The sequence below is a fragment of the Macaca fascicularis genome, chromosome 3 (assembly GCF_037993035.2).
Source record: "Macaca fascicularis isolate 582-1 chromosome 3, T2T-MFA8v1.1".
Lineage (NCBI taxonomy): Eukaryota > Metazoa > Chordata > Mammalia > Primates > Cercopithecidae > Macaca > Macaca fascicularis.
The window spans coordinates 69,620,903-69,642,902 of record NC_088377.1 but is presented as its reverse complement, the minus strand read 5'-3'; positions in this window follow the sequence as shown (position 1 = coordinate 69,642,902).

The following is a 22,000-nucleotide window of genomic DNA, read 5'->3' as shown; positions in this document are numbered from 1 at the left end:
CCCATAGAGGGCTATGGTGAAAAAGGAAATATCCTCAGATGAAATCTGGAAAGAAGCTTTCTGAGAAACTGCTTAGTGTTCTGTTAATTCATCTCACAGTGTTACATCTGTATTTCGTGGATCTCTTTGCTAGCCTTATTTCTGTAGAATCTGAGAACAGATATTTCGGATCCTTTTTAAGACTATAGGGCCAAAAGAAATATCCTCCGTTAACAAAGAGAAAGAAGCTTTCTGAGAAACTTCTTTGTGTTCTGTGAAATCATCTCACAGAGTTACAGCTTTCCACTCAAGAAGTCTTTCGCGAAGACAGTTCTTTTGGAATTGGAAAAGTGATATTTGGAAGCCCATAGAGGGCTATGGTGAAAAAGGAAATATCCTCAGATGAAATCTGGAAAGAAGTTTTCTGAGAAACTGATTAGTGTTCTGTTAATTCATCTCACAGCGTTACATCTGTATTTCGTTGATCTATATGCTAGCCTTATTTCTGTGGAATCTGAGAACAGATATTTCGGATCCCTTTGAAGAATACAGGACCAAAGGAAATATCTTCCGATAACAAAGAGAAAGAAGCTTTCTGAGAAACTTCTTTGTGTTCTGTGAAATCATTTCACAGAGTTACAGCTTTCCCCTCAAGAGACCTTTCGCAAAAACAGTTCTTGAGGAATTGGCAAAGTGATATTTGGAAGCCCTTAGGGGGCTATGGTGAAAAAGGAAATATCCTCAGATGAAATCTGGAAAGAAGCTTTCTGAGAAACTGCTCTGTGATGTGTGACTTCCACTCACACAGTTACATCTGTATTTCGTGGATGTCTTTGCCAGCCTTATTTCTGTGGAATCTGAGAACAGATATTTCGGATCCCTTTGAAGACTATAGGGCCAAAGGAAATATCCTCCGATAACAAAGAGAAAGAAGCTTTCTGAGAAACTTCTTTGTGTTCTGTGAAATCATCTCACAGAGTTACAGCTTTCCACTCAAGAAGTCTTTCGCGAAGACAGTTCTTTTGGAATTGGCAAAGTGATATTTGGAAGCCCATAGAGGGCTATGGTGAAAAAGGAAATATCCTCAGATGAAATCTGGAAAGAAGTTTTCTGAGAAACTGATTAGTGTTCTGTTAATTCATATCACAGCGTTACATCTGTATTTCGTTGATCTATATGCTAGCCTTATTTCTGTGGAATCTGAGAACAGATATTCCGGATCCCTTTGAAGACTATAGGGCCAAAGGAAATATCCTCCGATAACAAAGAGAAAGAAGCTTTCTGAGAAACTTCTTTGTATTCTGTGAAATCATCTCACGGAGTTACAGCTTTCCCCGCAAGAAGCCTTTCACTAAGACAGTTCTTGTGGAATTGGCAAAGTGATATTTTGAAGCCCATAGAGGGCTATGGTGAAAAAGAAAATATCCTCAGATGAAATCTGGAAAGAAGCTTTCTGATAAACTGCAATGTGATGTGTGACTTCCACTAACAGAGTTACATCTGTACTTCGTGGATCTCTTTGCTAGCCTTATTTCTGTGGAATGTGAGAACAGATATTTCGGATCCCTTTGAAGACTATAGGGCCAAAGGAAATATACTCGGATAACAAGAGAAAGAATGTTTCTGAGAAACTTCTTTGGGTTCTGGGAAATCATCACACAGAGTTACAGCTTTACCCTCAGGAAGCCTTTCGCTAAGACAGTTCTTGTGAAATTGGCAACGTGATATTTGGAAGCCCATAGAGGGCTATGGTGAAAAAGAAAATATCCTCAGATGAAATCTGAAAAGAAGCTTTCTGAGAAACTGATCTGTGATGTGTGACTTCCACTCACAGAGTTACATCTGTATTTCGTGGATCTCTTTGCTAGCCTTGTTTCTGTGGAATCTGAGAACAGATATTTCGGATCCCTGTGAAGACTATAGGGCCAAAGGAAATATGCTCCGATAACAAAGTGAAAGAAGCTTTCTGAGAAACTTCTTTGTGTTCTGTGAAATCATCTCACAGAGTTACAGCTTTCGCCTCAAGAAGCCTTTCGCTAAGACAGTTCTTGTGGAATTGGCAAAGTGATATTTGGAACCCCTAGAGTGTTAAGGTGAAAGAGAAAATATCCTCAGATGAAATCTGAAAGGAAGTTTTCTGAGAAACTGTTTAGTGTTCTGTCAATTCATCTCAAAGAGTTACATCTGTATTTCGTGCATCTCTTTGCTAGCCTTATTTCTGTGAAATCTGAGAACAGATATTTCGGATCCCTTTGAAGACTATAGGGCCAAAGGAAATATCCTCCGATAACAAAGAGAAAGAAGCTTTCTGAGAAACTTCTTTGTGTTCTAGGAAATCATCTTACAGAGTTACAGCTTTCCCCTCAAGAAGCCTTTCGATAAGACAGTTCTTGTGGATTTGGCAAAGTGATATTTGGAAGCCCACAGTGGGCTAAGGTGAAAAAGGAAATATCCTCAGATGAAATCTGGAAAGAAGCTTCCTGAGAAATTGTTTAGTGTTCTGTCAATTCATCTCAAAGAGTTACATCTATATTTCTTGGATGTCTTTGCTAGCCTTATTTCTGTGGAATCTGAGATCAGATACTTCGGATCTCTTTGAAGTCTATAGGGCCAATGGAAATATCCTCCGATAACAAAGAGAAAGAAGCTTTCTGAGAAACTTCTCTGTGTTTTGTGAAATCATCTCGCAGAGTTACAGCTTTCCCCTCAAGAAACCTTTCCCCAAGACAGTTCTTGTGGAATTGGCAAAGTGATATTTGGAAGCTCATAGAGGGCTATGGTGAAAAAGGAAATAACCTCAGATATAATCTGGAAAGAAGCTTTCTGAGAAACTGCTATGTGATGTGTGACTTCCACTCACAGTGTTACATCTGCATTTCGTGGATCTCTTTGCTAGCCTTATTTCTGTGGAATCTGAGAACAGATATTTCGGATCCTTTAGAAGACTATAGGGTCAAAGGAAATATCCTCCGATAACAAAGAGAAAGAAGCTTTCTGAGAAACTTCTTTGTGTTCTGTGAAATCATCTCACAGAATTACAGCTTTCCCCTCAAGAAGCCTATCGCTAAGACAGTTTTTGTGGAATTGGCATTGTGATATTTGGAAGCCCATAGAGGGCTATGATGAAAAAGGAAATATCCTCAGATGAAATCTGGAAAGAAGATTTCTGAGAAACTGCTTAGTGTTCTGTTAATTCATCTCACAGATTTACATCTGTATTTCGTGGATCTCTTTGCCAGCCTTATTTCTGTGGAATCTGAGAACAGATATTTCGGATCCCTTTGAAGACTATAGAGCCAAAGGAAATATCCTCCGATAACAAAGAGAAAGAAGCTTTCTGAGAAACTTCTTTGTGTTCTGTGAAATCATCTCACAGAGTTACAGCTTTCCCCTCAAGAAGCCTTTCGATAGGACAGTTCTTGTGGAATTGGCAACGTGATATTTGGAAGCCCATAGAGTGTTATGGTGAAAAAGGAAATATCCTCAGATGAAATCTGGAAAGAAGCTTTCTGAGAAACTGCTCTGTGATGTGTGACTTCCACTCACAGAGTTACATCTGTATTTCGTGGATCTCTTTGCTAGCCTTATTTCTGTGGAATCTGAGAACAGATAATTCGGATCCCTTTGAAGGCTATAGGGCCAAAGGAAATATCCTCCGATTACAAAGAGAAAGAAGCTTTCTGAGAAACTTCTTTTTGTTCTGTGAAATCATCTCACAGAGTTACAGCTTTCCACTCAAGAAGCCTTTCGCTAAGAGTTCTTGTGGAATTGGCAAAGTGATATTTGGAAGCCCATAGAGGGCTATGGAGAAAAAGGAAATATCCTCAGGTGAAATCTGGAAAGAAGCATTCTGAGAAACTGCTTAGTGTTCTGTGAATTTATCTCAAAGTGTTGCATCTGTATTTCCTAGATATCTTTGCTAGCCTTATTTCTGTGGAATCTGAGAACAGATATTTCGGATCCCTTTGAAGACTATAGGGCCAAAGGAAATATCCTCCGATAACAAAGAGAAAGAAGCTTTCTGAGAAACTTCTTTGTGTTCTGTGAAATCATCTCACGGAGTTACAGCTTTCCCCGCAAGAAGCCTTTCACTAAGACAGTTCTTGTGGAATTGGCAAAGTGATATTTTGAAGCCCATAGAGGGCTATGGTGAAAAAGAAAATATCCTCAGATGAAATCTGGAAAGAAGCTTTCTGAGAAACTGCTCTGTGATGTGTGACTTCCACTCACAGAGTTACATCTGTACTTCGTGGATCTCTTTGCTAGCCTTATTTCTGTGGTATCTGAGATCAGATATTTCGGATCCCTTTGAAGACTATAGGGCCAAAGGAAATATCCTCCGATAACAAAGAGAAAGAAGCTTTCTGAGAAACTTCTTTGTGTTCTGTGAAATCATTTCACAGAGATAAAGCTTTCCCCTCAAGAGGCCTTTCGCTAAGACAGTTCTTGAGGAATTGGCAAAGTGATATTTGGAAGCCCTTAGGAGGCTACGGTGAAAAAGGAAATATCCTCAGATGAAATCTGGAAAGAAGCTTTCTGAGAAACTGCTCTGTGATGTGTGACTTCCACTCACAGAGTTACATCTGTATTTCGTGGATCTCTTTGCCAGCCTTATTTCTGTGGAATCTGGGAACAGATATTTCGGATCCCTTTGAAGAATATAGGGCCAAAGGAAATATCCTCCGATAACAAAGAGAAAGAAGCTTTCTGAGAAACTTCTTTGTGATCGGCGAAATCATCTCACAGAGTTACAGCTTTCCCCTCAAGAAGCCTTTCTCTAAGAGTTCTTGTGGAATTGGCAAAGTGATATTTGGATGCCCATAGAGGGCTATGGTGAAAAAGGAAATATCCTCAGATGAAATCTGGAAAGAAGCTTTCTGAGAAACTGCTTAGTGTTCTATTAATTCATCTCACAGTGTTACATCTGTATTTCGTGGATCTCTTTGCTAGCCTTATTTCTGTAGAATCTGAGAACAGATATTTCGGATCCTTTTTAAGACTATAGGGCCAAAAGAAATATCCTCCGTTAACAAAGAGAAAGAAGCTTTCTGAGAAAGTTCTTTGTGTTCTGTGAAATCATCTCACAGAGTTACAGCTTTCCACTCAAGAAGTCTTTCGCGAAGACAGTTCTTTTGGAATTGGAAAAGTGATATTTGGAAGCCCATAGAGGGCTATGGTGAAAAAGGAAATATCCTCAGATGAAATCTGGAAAGAAGTTTTCTGAGAAACTGATTAGTGTTCTGTTAATTCATCTCACAGCGTTACATCTGTATTTCCTTGATCTATATGCTAGCCTTATTTCTGTGGAATCTGAGAACAGATATTTCGGATCCCTTTGAAGACTATAGGGCCAAAGGAAATATCTTCCGATAACAAAGAGAAAGAAGCTTTCTGAGAAACTTCTTTGTGTTCTGTGAAATCATTTCACAGAGTTACAGCTTTCCCCTCAAGAGACCTTTCGCTAAAACAGTTCTTGGGGAATTGGCAAAGTGATATTTGGAAGCCCTTAGGGGGCTATGGTGAAAAAGGAAATATCCTCAGATGAAATCTGGAAAGAAGCTTTCTGAGAAACTGCTCTGTGATGTGTGACTTCCACTCACAGAGTTACATCTGTATTTCGTGGATCTCTTTGCCAGCCTTATTTCTGTGGAATCTGAGAACAGATATTTCGGATCCCTTTGAAGACTATAGGGCCAAAGGGAATATCCTCCGATAACAAAGAGAAAGAAGCTTTCTGAGAAACTTCTTTGTGTTCTGTGAAATCATCTCACAGAGTTACAGCTTTCCACTCAAGAAGTCTTTCGCGAAGACAGTTCTTTTGGAATTGGAAAAGTGATATTTGGAAGCCCATAGAGGGCTATGGTGAAAAAGGAAATATCCTCAGATGAAATCTGGAAAGAAGTTTTCTGAGAAACTGATTAGTGTTCTGTTAATTCATCTCACAGCGTTACATCTGTATTTCGTTGATCTATATGCTAGCCTTGTTTCTGTGGAATCTGAGAACAGATATTCCGGATCCCTTTGAAGACTATAGGGCCAAAGGAAATATCCTCCGATAACAAAGAGAAAGAAGCTTTCTGAGAAACTTCTTTGTGTTCTGTGAAATCATTTCACAGAGTTACAGCTTTCCCCTCAAGAGACCTTTCGCTAAGACAGTTCTTGAAGAATTGGCAAAGTGATACTTGGAAGCCCTTAGGGGGTATGGTGAAAAAGGAAATATCCTCAGATGAAATCTGGAAAGAAGCTTTCTGAGAAACTGCTCTGTGATGTGTGACTTCCACTCACAGAGTTACATCTGTATTTCGTGGATTTCTTTGCCAGCCTTATTTCTGTGGAATCTGAGAACAGATATTTCGGATCCCTTTGAAGACTATAGGGCCAAAGGAAATATCCTCCGATAACAAAGAGAAAGAAGCTTTCTGAGAAACTTCTTTGTGTTCTGTGAAATCATCTCACAGAGTTACAGCTGTCCCCTCAAGAAGCCTTTCGATAGGACAGTTCTTGTGGAATTGGCAACGTGATATTTGGAAGCCCTTAGAGTGTTATGGTGAAAAAGAATATATCCTAAGATGAAATCTGGAATGAAGCTTTCTGAGAAACTGCTTAGTGTTCTGTGAATTCATCTCACAGAGTTACATCTGCATTTCGTGGATCTCTTTGCTAGCATTCTTTCTGTGGAATCTGAGAACAGATATTTCGGATCCCTTTGAAGACTCTAGTGCCAAAGGGAATATCCTCTGATAACAAAGAGAAAGAAGCTTTCTGTGAAACTTCTTTGTGTTCTGTGAAATCATCTCACAGAGTTACAACTTTCACCTCAAGAAGCCTTTCGCTAAGACATTTCTTTTGGAATTGGCAAAGTGATATTTGGAAGCCCATAGAGGGCTATGGTGAAAAAGGAAATATCCTCAGATGAAATCTGGGAAGAAGCTTTCTGAGAAACTGCTCTGTGATGTGTGACTTCCACTCAATGAGTTACATCTGTATTTCATGGATCTCTTTGCTAGCCTTATTTCTGTGGAATGTGAGAACAGATATTTCGGATCCCTTTGAAGACTATAGGGCCAAAGGAAATATCCTCCGATAACAAGAGAAAGAAGGTTTCTGAGAAACTTCTTTGTGTTCTGGGAAATCGTCTCACAGAGTTACAGCTTTACCCTCAGGAATCCTTTCGCTAAGACAGTTCTTGTGAAATTGGCAACGTGATATTTGGAAGCCCATAGAGGGCTATGGTGAAAAAGAAAATATCCTCAGATGAAATCTGGAAAGAAGCTTTCTGAGAAACGGATCTGTGATGTGTGACTTCCACTCACAGAGTTACATCTGTATTTCGTGGATCTCTTTGCTAGCCTTATTTCTGTGGAATCTGAGAACAGATATTTCGGATCCCTTTGAAGACTATAGGGCCAAAGGAAATATCCTCCGATAACAAAGAGAAAGAAGCTTTCTGAGAAACTTCTTTGTGTTCTGTGAAATCATCTCACAGAGTTACAGCTTTCCCCTCAAGAAGCCTATCCCCAAGACAGTTCTTGTGGAATTGGCAAAGTGATATTTGGAAGCTCATAGTGGGCTATGGTGAAAAAAGAAATATCCTCAGATGAAATCTGGAAAGAAACTTTCTGAGATTCTGCTATGTGATGTGTGACTTCCACTCACAGTGTTACAACTGCATTTAGTGGATCTCTTTGCTAGCCTTATTTCTGTGGAATCTGAGAAGAGATATTTCGCATCCCTTTGAAGACTATAGGGCCAAAGGAAATATCCTCCGATAACAAAGAGAAAGAAGCTTTCTGAGAAACTTCTTTGTGTTCTGTGAAAACATCTCACAGAATTACAGCTTTCCCCTCAAGAAGCCTTTCTCTAAGACAGTTCTTGTGGAATTGGCAATGTGATATTTGGAAGCTCATAGAGGGCTATGATGAAAAAGGAAATATCCTCAGATGAAATCTGGAAAGAAGATTTCTGAGAAACTGCTTAGTGTTCTATTAATTCATCTCACAGAGTTACATCTGTATTTCGTGGATCTCTTTGCCAGCCCTATTTCTGTGGAATCTGAGAACAGATATTTCGGATCCCTTTGAAGACTATCTGGTCAAAGGAAATATCCTCCGTTAACAAAGAGAAAGAAGCTTTCTGAGAAACTTCTTGGTGTTCTGTGAAATCATCTCACAGAGTTAAAGCTTTCCCCTCAAGAAGCCTTTCGATAGGACAGTTCTTGTGGAATTGGCAACGTGATATTTGGAAGCCCATAGAGTGTTATGGTGAAAAAGAAAATATCCTCAGATGAAATCTGGAAAGAAGCTTTCTGAGAAACTGCTCTGTGATGTGTGACTTCCACTCACAGAGTTACATCTGTATTTCGTGGATCTCTTTGCTAGCCTTATTTCTGTGGAATCTGAGAACAGATATTTCGGATCCCTTTGAAGACTATAGGGCCAAAGGAAATATCCTCCGATAACAAAGAGAAAGAAGCTTTCTGAGAAACTTCTTTGTGTTCTGTGAAATCATCTCACAGAGTTACAGCTTTCCACTCAAGAAACCTTGCGCTAAGAGTTCTTGTGGAATTGGCAAAGTGATATTTGGAAGCCCATAGAGGGCTATGGTGAAAAAGGAAATATCCTCAGATGAAATCTGGAAAGAAGCTTTCTGAGAAACTGCTTAGTGTTCTGTTAATTCATCTCAAAGTGTTACATCTGTATTTCCTAGATCTCTTTGCTAGCCTTATTTCTGTGGAATCTGAGAACAGATATTTCGGATCCCTTTGAAGACTATAGGGCCAAAGGAAATATCCTCCGATAACAAAGAGAAAGAAGCTTTCTGAGAAACTTCTTTGTGTTCTGTGAAATCATCTCACGGAGTTACAGCTTTCCCCGCAAGAAGCCTTTCACTAAGACAGTTCTTGTGGAATTGGCAAAGTGATATTTTGAAGCCTATAGAGGGCTATGGTGAAAAAGAAAATATCCTCAGATGAAATCTGGAAAGAAGCTTTCTGAGAAACTGCTCTGTGATGTGTGACTTCCACTCACAGAGTTACATCTGTACTTCGTGGATCTCTTTGCTAGCCTTATTTCTGTGGTATCTGAGGACAGATATTTCGGATCCCTTTGAAGACTATAGGGCCAAAGGAAATATCCTCCGATAACAAAGAGAAAGAAGCTTTCTGAGAAACTTCTTTGTGTTCTGTGAAATCATTTCACAGAGATAAAGCTTTCCCCTCAAGAGGCCTTTCGCTAAGACAGTTCTTGAGGAATTGGCAAAGTGATATTTGGAAGCCCTTAGGAGGCTACGGTGAAAAAGGAAATATCCTCAGATAAAATCTGGAAAGAAGCTTTCTGAGAAACTGCTCTGTGATGTGTGACTTCCACTCACAGAGTTACATCTGTATTTCGTGGATCTCTTTGCCAGCCTTATTTCTGTGGAATCTGAGAACAGATATTTCGGATCCCTTTGAAGACTATAGGGCCAAAGGAAATATCCTCCGATAACAAAGAGAAAGAAGCTTTCTGAGAAACTTCTTTGTGTTCTGTGAAATCATCTCACAGAGTTACAGCTTTCCCCTCAAGAAGCCTTTCGATAGGACAGTTCTAGTGGAATTGGCAACGTGATATTTGGAAGCCCATAGAGTGTTATGGTGAAAAAGAAAATATCCTAAGATGAAATCTGGAATGAAGCTTTCTGAGAAACTGCTTAGTGTTCTGTTAATTCATCTCACAGTGTTACAACTGCATTTCGTGGATCTCTTTGCTAGCCTTATTTCTGTGGAATCTGAGAAGAGATATTTCGCATCCCTTTGAAGACTATAGGGCCAAAGGAAATATCCTCCGATAACAAAGAGAAAGAAGCTTTCTGAGAAACTTCTTTGTGTTCTGTGAAAACATCTCACAGAATTACAGCCTTCCCCTCAAGAAGCCTTTCTCTAAGACAGTTCTTGTGGAATTGGCAATGTGATATTTGGAAGCTCATAGTGGGCTATGATGAAAAAGGAAATATCCTCAGATGAAATCTGGAAAGAAGATTTCTGAGAAACTGCTTAGTGTTCTGTTAATTCATCTCACAGAGTTACATATGTATTTCGTGGATCTCTTTGCCAGCCCTATTTCTGTGGAATCTGAGAACAGATATTTCGGATCCCTTTGAAGACTATCTGGTCAAAGGAAATATCCTCCGTTAACAAAGAGAAAGAAGCTTTCTGAGAAACTTCTTGGTGTTCTGTGAAATCATCTCACAGAGTTACAGCTTTACCCTCAAGAAGCCTTTTGATGTTACAGTTCTTGTGGAATTGGCAACGTGATATTTGGAAGCCCATAGAGTGTTATGGTGAAAAAGAAAATATCCTCAGATGAAATCTGGAAAGAAGCTTTCTGAGAAACTGCTCTGTGATGTGTGACTTCCACTCACAGAGTTACATCTGTATTTCGTGGATCTCTTTGCTAGCCTTATTTCTGTGGAATCTGAGAACAGATATTTCGGATCCCTTTGAAGACTATAGGGCCAAAGGAAATATCCTCCGATAACAAAGAGAAAGAAGCTTTCTGAGAAACTTCTTTGTGTTCTGTGAAATCATCTCACAGAGTTACAGCTTTCCACTCAAGAAGCCTTTCACTAAGAGTTCTTGTGGAATTGGCAAAGTGATATTTGGAAGCCCATAGAGGGCTATGGTGAAAAAGGAAATATCCTCAGATGAAATCTGGAAAGAAGCTTTCTGAGAAACTGCTTAGTGTTCTGTTAATTCATCTCAAAGTGTTACATCTGTATTTCCTAGATCTCTTTGCTAGCCTTATTACTGTGGAATCTGAGAACAGATATTTCGGATCCCTTTGAAGACTATAGGGCCAAAGGAAATATCCTCCGATAACAAAGAGAAAGAAGCTTTCTGAGAAACTTCTTTGTGTTCTGTGAAATCATCTCACGGAGTTACAGCTTTCCCCGCAAGAAGCCTTTCACTAAGACAGTTCTTGTGGAATTGGCAAAGTGATATTTTGAAGCCTATAGAGGGCTATGGTGAAAAAGAAAATATCCTCAGATGAAATCTGGAAAGAAGCTTTCTGAGAAACTGCTCTGTGATGTGTGACTTCCACTCACAGAGTTACATCTGTACTTCGTGGATCTCTTTGCTAGCCTTATTTCTGTGGTATCTGAGGACAGATATTTCGGATCCCTTTGAAGACTATAGGGCCAAAGGAAATATCCTCCGATAACAAAGAGAAAGAAGCTTTCTGAGAAACTTCTTTGTGTTCTGTGAAATCATTTCACAGAGATAAAGCTTTCCCCTCAAGAGGCCTTTCGCTAAGACAGTTCTTGAGGAATTGGCAAAGTGATATTTGGAAGCCCTTAGGAGGCTACGGTGAAAAAGGAAATATCCTCAGATGAAATCTGGAAAGAAGCTTTCTGAGAAACTGCTCTGTGATGTGTGACTTCCACTCACAGAGTTACATCTGTATTTCGTGGATCTCTTTGCCAGCCTTATTTCTGTGGAATCTGAGAACAGATATTTCGGATCCCTTTGAAGACTATAGGGCCAAAGGAAATATCCTCCGATAACAAAGAGAAAGAAGCTTTCTGAGAAACTTCTTTGTGTTCTGTGAAATCATCTCACAGAGTTACAGCTTTCCCCTCAAGAAGCCTTTCGATAGGACAGTTCTTGTGGAATTGGCAACGTGATATTTGGAAGCCCATAGAGTGTTATGGTGAAAAAGAAAATATCCTAAGATGAAATCTGGAATGAAGCTTTCTGAGAAACTGCTTAGTGTTCTGTTAATTCATCTCACAGTGTTACAACTGCATTTCGTGGATCTCTTTGCTAGCCTTATTTCTGTGGAATCTGAGAAGAGATATTTCGCATCCCTTTGAAGACTATAGGGCCAAAGGAAATATCCTCCGATAACAAAGAGAAAGAAGCTTTCTGAGAAACTTCTTTGTGTTCTGTGAAAACATCTCACAGAATTACAGCTTTCCCCTCAAGAAGCCTTTCTCTAAGACAGTTCTTGTGGAATTGGCAATGTGATATTTGGAAGCTCATAGAGGGCTATGATGAAAAAGGAAATATCCTCAGATGAAATCTGGAAAGAAGATTTCTGAGAAACTGCTTAGTGTTCTGTTAATTCATCTCACAGAGTTACATCTGTATTTCGTGGATCTCTTTGCCACCCCTATTTCTGTGGAATCTGAGAACAGATATTTCGGATCCCTTTGAAGACTATCTGGTCAAAGGAAATATCCTCCGTTAACAAAGAGAAAGAAGCTTTCTGAGAAACTTCTTGGTGTTCTGTGAAATCATCTCACAGAGTTACAGCTTTCCCCTCAAGAAGCCTTTCGATAGGACAGTTCTTGTGGAATTGGCAACGTGATATTTGGAAGCCCATAGACTGTTATGGTGAAAAAGAAAATATCCTCAGATGAAATCTGGAAAGAAGCTTTCTGAGAAACTGCTCTGTGATGTGTGACTTCCACTCACAGAGTTACATCTGTATTTCGTGGATCTCTTTGCTAGCCTTATTTCTGTGGAATCTGAGAACAGATATTTCGGATCCCTTTGAAGACTATAGGGCCAAAGGAAATATCCTCCGATAACAAAGAGAAAGAAGCTTTCTGAGAAACTTCTTTGTGTTCTGTGAAATCATCTCACAGAGTTACAGCTTTCCACTCAAGAAGCCTTTCGCTAAGAGTTCTTGTGGAATTGGCAAAGTGATATTTGGAAGCCCATAGAGGGCTATGGTGAAAAAGGAAATATCCTCAGATGAAATCTGGAAAGAAGCTTTCTGAGAAACTGCTTAGTGTTCTGTTAATTCATCTCAAAGTGTTACATCTGTATTTCCTAGATCTCTTTGCTAGCCTTATTTCTGTGGAATCTGAGAACAGATATTTCGGATCCCTTTGAAGACTATAGGGCCAAAGGAAATATCCTCCGATAACAAAGAGAAAGAAGCTTTCTGAGAAACTTCTTTGTGTTCTGTGAAATCATCTCACGGAGTTACAGCTTTCCCCGCAAGAAGCCTTTCGCTAAGACAGTCCTTGTGGAATTGGCAAAGTGATATTTTGAAGCCCATAGAGGGCTATGGTGAAAAAGAAAATATCCTCAGATGAAATCTGGAAAGAAGCTTTCTGAGAAACTGCTCTGTGATGTGTGACTTCCACTCACAGAGTTACATCTGTACTTTGTGGATCTCTTTGCTAGCCTTATTTCTGTGGTATCTGAGGACAGATATTTCGGATCCCTTTGAAGACTATAGGGCCAAAGGAAATATCCTCCGATAACAAAGAGAAAGAAGCTTTCTGGGAAACTTCTTTGTGTTCTGTGAAATCATTTCACAGAGATAAAGCTTTCCCCTCAAGAAGCCTTTCGCTAGGACAGTTCTTGAGGAATTGGCAAAGTGATATTTGGAAGCCCTTAGGAGGCTACGGTGAAAAAGGAAATATCCTCAGATGAAATCTGGAAAGAAGTTTTCTGAGAAACTGCTCTGTGATGTGTGACTTCCACTCACAGAGTTACATCTGTATTTCGTGGATCTCTTTGCCAGCCTTATTTCTGTGGAATCTGAGAACAGATATTTCGGATCCCTTTGAAGACTATAGGGCCAAAGGAAATATCCTCCGATAACAAAGAGAAAGAAGCTTTCTGAGAAACTTCTTTGTGTTCTGTGAAATCATCTCACAGAGTTACAGCTTTCCCCTCAAGAAGCCTTTCGATAGGACAGTTCTTGTGGAATTGGCAACGTGATATTTGGAAGCCCGTAGAGTGTTATGGTGAAAAAGAAAATATCCTAAGATGAAATCTGGAATGAAGCTTTCTGAGAAACTGCTTAGTGTTCTGTTAATTCATCTCACAGAGTTACATCTGCATTTCGTGGATCTCTTTGCTAGCCTTCTTTCTGTGGAATCTGAGAACAGATATTTCGGATCCCTTTGAAGACTCTAGGGCCAAAGGGAATATCCTCTGATAACAAAGAGAAAGAAGCTTTCTGTGAAACTTCTTTGTGTTCTGTGAAATCATCTCACAGAGTTACAACTTTCCCCTAAAGAAGCCTTTCGCTAAGACATTTCTTTTGGAATTGGCAAAGTGATATTTGGAAGCCCATAGAGGGCTATGGTGAAAAAGGAAATATCCTCAGATGAAATCTGGGAAGAAGCTTTCTGAGAAACTGCTCTGTGATGTGTGACTTCCACTCAATGAGTTACATCTGTATTTCATGGATCTCTTTGCTAGCCTTATTTCTGTGGAATGTGAGAACAGATATTTCGGATCCATTTGAAGACTATAGGGCCAAAGGAAATATCCTCCGATAACAAGAGAAAGAAGGTTTCTGAGAAACTTCTTTGTGTTCTGTGAAATCATTTCACAGAGATAAAGCTTTCCCCTCAAGAGGCCTTTCGCTAAGACAGTTCTTGAGGAATTGGCAAAGTGATATTTGGAAGCCCTTAGGAGGCTACGGTGAAAAAGGAAATATCCTCAGATGAAATCTGGAAAGAAGCTTTCTGAGAAACTGCTCTGTGATGTGTGACTTCCACTCACACAGTTACATCTGTATTTCGTGGATCTCTTTGCCAGCCTTATTTCTGTGGAATCTGAGAACAGATATTTCGGATCCCTTTGAAGACTATAGGGCCAAAGGAAATATCCTCCGATAACAAAGAGAAAGAAGCTTTCTGAGAAACTTCTTTGTGTTCTGTGAAATCATCTCACAGAGTTACAGCTTTCCCCTCAAGAAGCCTTTCGATAGGACAGTTCTTGTGGAATTGGCAACGTGATATTTGGAAGCCCATAGAGTGTTATGGTGAAAAAGAAAATATCCTAAGATGAAATCTGGAATGAAGCTTTCTGAGAAACTGCTTAGTGTTCTGTTAATTCATCTCACAGTGTTACAACTGCATTTCGTGGATCTCTTTGCTAGCCTTATTTCTGTGGAATCTGAGAAGAGATATTTCGCATCCCTTTGAAGACTATAGGGCCAAAGGAAATATCCTCCGATAACAAAGAGAAAGAAGCTTTCTGAGAAACTTCTTTGTGTTCTGTGAAAACATCTCACAGAATTACAGCTTTCCCCTCAAGAAGCCTTTCTCTAAGACAGTTCTTGTGGAATTGGCAATGTGATATTTGGAAGCTCATAGAGGGCTATGATGAAAAAGGAAATATCCTCAGATGAAATCTGGAAAGAAGATTTCTGAGAAACTGCTTAGTGTTCTGTTAATTCATCTCACAGAGTTACATCTGTATTTCTTGGATCTCTTTGCCAGCCCTATTTCTGTGGAATCTGAGAACAGATATTTCGGATCCCTTTGAAGACTATCTGGTCAAAGGAAATATCCTCCGTTAACAAACAGAAAGAAGCTTTCTGAGAAACTTCTTGGTGTTCTGTGAAATCATCTCACAGAGTTACAGCTTTCCCCTCAAGAAGCCTTTCGATAGGACAGTTCTTGTGGAATTGGCAACGTGATATTTGGAAGCCCATAGAGTGTTATGGTGAAAAAGAAAATATCCTCAGATGAAATCTGGAAAGAAGCTTTCTGAGAAACTGCTCTGTGATGTGTGACTTCCACTCACAGAGTTACATCTGTATTTCGTGGATCTCTTTGCTAGCCTTATTTCTGTGGAATCTGAGAACAGATATTTCGGATCCCTTTGAAGACTATAGGGCCAAAGGAAATATCCTCCGATAACAAAGAGAAAGAAGCTTTCTGAGAAACTTCTTTGTGTTCTGTGAAATCATCTCACAGAGTTACAGCTTTCCACTCAAGAAGCCTTTCGCTAAGAGTTCTTGTGGAATTGGCAAAGTGATATTTGGAAGCCCATAGAGGGCTATGGTGAAAAAGGAAATATCCTCAGATGAAATCTGGAAAGAAGCTTTCTGAGAAACTGCTTAGTGTTCTGTTAATTCATCTCAAAGTGTTACATCTGTATTTCCTAGATCTCTTTGCTAGCCTTATTTCTGTGGAATCTGAGAACAGATATTTCGGATCCCTTTGAAGACTATAGGGCCAAAGGAAATATCCTCCGATAACAAAGAGAAAGAAGATTTCTGAGAAACTTCTTTGTGTTCTGTGAAATCATCTCACGGAGTTACAGCTTTCCCCGCAAGAAGCCTTTCACTAAGACAGTTCTTGTGGAATTGGCAAAGTGATATTTTGAAGCCCATAGAGGGCTATGGTGAAAAAGAAAATATCCTCAGATGAAATCTGGAAAGAAGCTTTCTGAGAAACTGCTCTGTGATGTGTGACTTCCACTCACAGAGTTACATCTGTACTTCGTGGATCTCTTTGCTAGCCTTATTTCTGTGGTATCTGAGGACAGATATTTCGGATCCCTTTGAAGACTATAGGGCCAAAGGAAATATCCTCCGATAACAAAGAGAAAGAAGCTTTCTGGGAAACTTCTTTGTGTTCTGTGAAATCATTTCACAGAGATAAAGCTTTCCCCTCAAGAGGCCTTTCGCTAAGACAGTTCTTGAGGAATTGGCAAAGTGATATTTGGAAGCCCTTAGGAGGCTACGGTGAAAAAGGAAATATCCTCAGATGAAATCTGGAAAGAAGCTTTCTGAGAAACTGCTCTGTGATGTGTGACTTCCACTCACAGAGTTACATCTGTATTTCCTGGATCTCTTTGCCAGCCTTATTTCTGTGGAATCTGAGAACAGATATTTCGGATCCCTTTGAAGACTATAGGGCCAAAGGAAATATCCTCCTAACAAAGAGAAAGAAGCTTTCCGAGAAACTTCTTTGTGTTCTGTGAAATCATCTCACAGAGTTACAGCTTTCCCCTCAAGAAGCCTTTCGATAGGACAGTTCTTGTGGAATTGGCAACGTGATATTTGGAAGCCCATAGAGTGTTATGGTGAAAAAGAAAATATCCTAAGATGAAATCTGGAATGAAGCTTTCTGAGAAACTGCTTAGTGTTCTGTTAATTCATCTCACAGAGTTACATCTGCATTTCGTGGATCTCTTTGCTAGCCTTCTTTCTGTGGAATCTGAGAACAGATATTTCGGATCCCTTTGAAGACTCTAGGGCCAAAGGGAATATCCTCTGATAACAAAGAGAAAGAAGCTTTCTGTGAAACTTCTTTGTGTTCTGTGAAATCATCTCACAGAGTTACAACTTTCCCCTAAAGAAGCCTCTCGCTAGGACATTTCTTTTGGAATTGGCAAAGTGATATTTGGAAGCCCATAGAGGACTATGGTGAAAAAGGAAATATCCTCAGATGAAATCTGGGAAGAAGCTTTCTGAGAAACTGCTCTGTGATGTGTGACTTCCACTCAATGAGTTACATCTGTATTTCATGGATCTCTTTGCTAGCCTTATTTCTGTGGTATGTGAGAACAGATATTTCGGATCCCTTTGAAGACTATAGGGCCAAAGGAAATATCCTCCGATAACAAGAGAAAGAAGGTTTCTGAGAAACTTCTTTGTGTTCTGGGAAATCGTCTCACAGAGTTACAGCTTTACCCTCAGGAATCCTTTCGCTAAGACAGTTCTTGTGAAATTGGCAACGTGATATTTGGAAGCCCATAGAGGGCTATGGTGAAAAAGAAAATATCCTATGATGAAATCTGGAAAGAAGCTTTCTGAGAAACTGATCTGTGATGTATGACTTCCACTCACAGAGTTACATCTGTATTTCGTGGATCTCTTTGCTAGCCTTATTTCTGTGGAATCTGAGAACAGATATTTCGGATCCCTTTGAAGACTATAGGGCCAAAGGAAATATCCTCCGATAACAAAGAGAAAGAAGCTTTCTGAGAAACTTCTTTGTGTTCTGTGAAATCATCTCACAGAGTTACAGCTTTCCCCTCAAGAAGCCTATCACCAAGACAGTTCTTGTGGAATTGGCAAAGTGATATTTGGAAGCCCATAGAGGGCTATGGTGAAAAAGGAAATATCCTCAGATGAAATCTGGAAAGAAGCTTTCTGAGAAACTGCTTAGTGTTCTGTGAATTCATCTCAAAATGTTACATCTGTATTTCCTAGATTTCTTTGCTAGCCTTATTTCTGTGGAATCTGAGAACAGATATTTCGGATCCCTTTGAAGACTATAGGGCCAAAGGAAATATCCTCCGATAACAAAGAGAAAGAAGCTTTCTGAGAAACTTCTTTGTGTTCTGTGAAATCATCTCACGGAGTTACAGCTTTCCCCGCAAGAAGCCTTTCACTAAGACAGTTCTTGTGGAATTGGCAAAGTGATATTTTGAAGCCCATAGAGGGCTATGGTGAAAAAGAAAATATCCTCAGTGAAATCTGGAAAGAAGCTTTCTGAGAAACTGCTCTGTGATGTGTGACTTCCACTCACAGAGTTACATCTGTATTTCGTGGATCTCTTTGCCAGCCTTATTTCTGTGGAATCTGAGAACAGATATTTCGGATCCCTTTGAAGAATATAGGGCCAAAGGAAATATCCTCCGATAACAAAGAGAAAGAAACTTTCTGAGAACTACTTTGTGTTCTGTGAAATCATCTCACAGAGTTACAGCATTCCACTCAAGAAACCTTTCGCTAAGAGTTCCTGTGGAATTGGCAAAGTGATATTTGGAAGCCCATAGAGGGCTATGGTGAAAAAGGAAATATCCTCAGATGAAATCTGGAAAGAAGCTTTCTGAGAAACTGCTTAGTGTTCTGTGAATTCATCTCAAAGAGTTACATCTGTATTTCCTAGATCTCTTTGCTAGCCTTATTTCTGTGGAATCTGAGAACAGATATTTCGGATCCCTTTGAAGACTATATGGCCAAAGGAAATATCCTCCGATAACAAAGAGAAATAAGCTTTCTGAGAAACTTCTTTGTGTTCTGTGAAATCATCTCACTGAGTTACAGCTTTCCCCGCAAGAAGCCTTTCGCTAAGACAGTTCTTGAGGAATTGGCAAAGTGATATTTGGAAGCCCTTAGGAGGCTACGGTGAAAAAGGAAATACCCTCAGATGAAATCTGGAAAGAAGCTTTCTGAGAAACTGCTCTTTGATGTGTGACTTCCACTCACAGAGTTACATCTGTATTTCGTGGATCTCTTTGCCAGCCTTATTTCTGTGGAATCTGAGAACAGATATTTCGGATCCCTTTGAAGAATATAGGGCCAAAGGAAATATCCTCCGATAACAAAGAGAAAGAAGCTTTCTGAGAAACTTCTTTGTGTTCGGCGAAATCATCTCACAGAGTTACAGCTTTCCCCTCAAGAAGCCTTTCTCTAAGAGTTCTTGTGGAATTGGCAAAGTGATATTTGGATGCCCATAGAGGGCTATGGTGAAAAAGGAAATATCCTAAGATGAAATCTTTAAAGAAGCTTTCTGAGAAACTGCTTAGTGTTCTGTTAATTCATCTCACAGTGTTACATCTGTATTTCGTGGATCTCTTTGCTAGCCTTATTTCTGTAGAATCTGAGAACAGATATTTCGGATCCTTTTTAACACTATAGGGCCTAAATAAATATCCTCCGTTAACAAAGAGAAAGAAGCTTTCTGAGAAACTTCTTTGTGTTCTGTGAAATCATGTCACAGAGATACAGCTTTCCCCTCAAGAAGCCTTTCGCTAAGACAGATCTTGTGGAACTGGCAAAGAGATATTTGGAAGCCCATAGATGGCTATGGTTAAAAAGGAAATATCCTAAGATGTAATCTTGGAAGAAGCTTTCTGAGAAACTACTCTGTGATGTGTGACTTCCACTCACAGAGTTACATCTGTATTTCGTGGATCTCTTTGCTAGCCTTATTTCTGTGGAATCTGAGAACAGATATTTCGAGTCCCTTTGAAGATTACAGAGAAAAGAAAGTATCCTCCGATAACAAAGAGAAAGAAGCTTTCTTAGAAACTTCTTTGTGTTCTGTGAAATCATTTCACAGAGTTACAGCTTTCCCCTCAAGACGCCTTTCGCTGAGACAGTTCTTGTGGAATAGGCAAAGTGATATTTGGAAGCCAATAGAGGGCTATGGTGAAAAAGAAAATATCCTCAGATGAAATCCGGAAAGAAGCTTTCTGCGAAACTGATCTGTGATGTGCGACTTCCACTCACAGAGTTACATCTGTACTTCGTGGATCTCTTTGCTAGCCTTATTTCTGTGGAATCTGAGAATAGATATTTCGGATCCCTTTGAAGACTATAGGGCCAAAGGAAACATCCTCCGATAACAAAGAAAAAGAAGCTTTCTGAGAAACTTCTTTGTGTTCTGTGAAATCATCTCACAGAGTTACAGCTTTCCCCTCAAGAAGACTTTCGCTAAGACATTTCTTGTGGAATTGGCCAAGTGATATTTGGAAGCCCCTAGAGGGCTTTTGTGAAAAAGGAAATATCCTCAGATGAAATCTTGAAAGAATCTTTCTGAGAAACTGCTTAGTGTTCTGTTAATTCATCTCACAGTGTTACATCTGTATTTCGTGGATCTCTTTGCTAGCCTTATTTCTGTAGAATCTGAGAACAGATATTTCGGATCCTTTTTAACACTATAGGGCCTAAATAAATATCCTCCGTTAACAAAGAGAAAGAAGCTTTCTGAGAAACTTCTTTGTGTTCTGTGAAATCATGTCACAGAGATACAGCTTTCCCCTCAAGAAGCCTTTCGCTAAGACAGATCTTGTGGAACTGGCAAAGAGATATTTGGAAGCCCATAGATGGCTATGGTTAAAAAGGAAATATCCTAAGATGTAATCTTGGAAGAAGCTTTCTGAGAAACTACTCTGTGATGTGTGACTTCCACTCACAGAGTTACATCTGTATTTCGTGGATCTCTTTGCTAGCCTTATTTCTGTGGAATCTGAGAACAGATATTTCGAGTCCCTTTGAAGATTACAGAGAAAAGAAAGTATCCTCCGATAACAAAGAGAAAGAAGCTTTCTTAGAAACTTCTTTGTGTTCTGTGAAATCATTTCACAGAGTTACAGCTTTCCCCTCAAGACGCCTTTCGCTGAGACAGTTCTTGTGGAATAGGCAAAGTGATATTTGGAAGCCAATAGAGGGCTATGGTGAAAAAGAAAATATCCTCAGATGAAATCCGGAAAGAAGCTTTCTGCGAAACTGATCTGTGATGTGTGACTTCCACTCACAGAGTTACATCTGTACTTCGTGGATCTCTTTGCTAGCCTTATTTCTGTGGAATCTGAGAATAGATATTTCGGATCCCTTTGAAGACTATAGGGCCAAAGGAAACATCCTCCGATAACAAAGAAAAAGAAGCTTTCTGAGAAACTTCTTTGTGTTCTGTGAAATCATCTCACAGAGTTACAGCTTTCCCCTCAAGAAGACTTTCGCTAAGACATTTCTTGTGGAATTGGCCAAGTGATATTTGGAAGCCCCTAGAGGGCTTTTGTGAAAAAGGAAATATCCTCAGATGAAATCTTGAAAGAATCTTTCTGAGAAACTGCTTTGTGTTCTGTTAATTCATCTCACAGTGTTACATCTGTATTTCGTGGATCTCTTTGCTACCCTTATGTCTGTGGAATCTGAGAACAGATATTTCGGATCCCTTTGAAGACTATAGGGCCAAAGGAAATATCCTCCGATAACAAAGAGAAAGAAGCTTTGTGAGAAACTTCTTTGTGTTCTGTGAAATCATTTCACAGAGTTACATCTTTCCCCTCAAGAGGCCTTTCGCTAAGACAGTTCTTGAGAAATTGGCAAAGTGATATTTGGAAGCCCTTAGGGGGCTATCGTGAAAAAGGAAATATCCTCAGAAGAAATCTGGAAAGAAGCTTTCTGAGAAACTGCTCTGTGATGTGTGACTTCCACTCACAGAGTTACATGTGTATTTCGTGGATCTCTTTGCCAGCCTTATTTCTGTGGAATCTGAGAACAGATATTTCGGATCCCTTTGAAGAATATAGGGCCAAAGGAAATATCCTCCGATAACAAAGAGAAAGAAGCTTTCTGAGAAACTTCTTTGTGTTCTGTGAAATCATCTCACAGAGTTACAGCTTTCCACTCAAGAAGTCTTTCGCGAAGACAGTTCTTTTGGAATTGGTAAAGTGATATTTGGAAGCCCATAGAGTGTTATGGTGAAAAAGAAAATATCCTAAGATGAAATCTGGAATGAAGCTTTCTGTGAAACTGCTTAG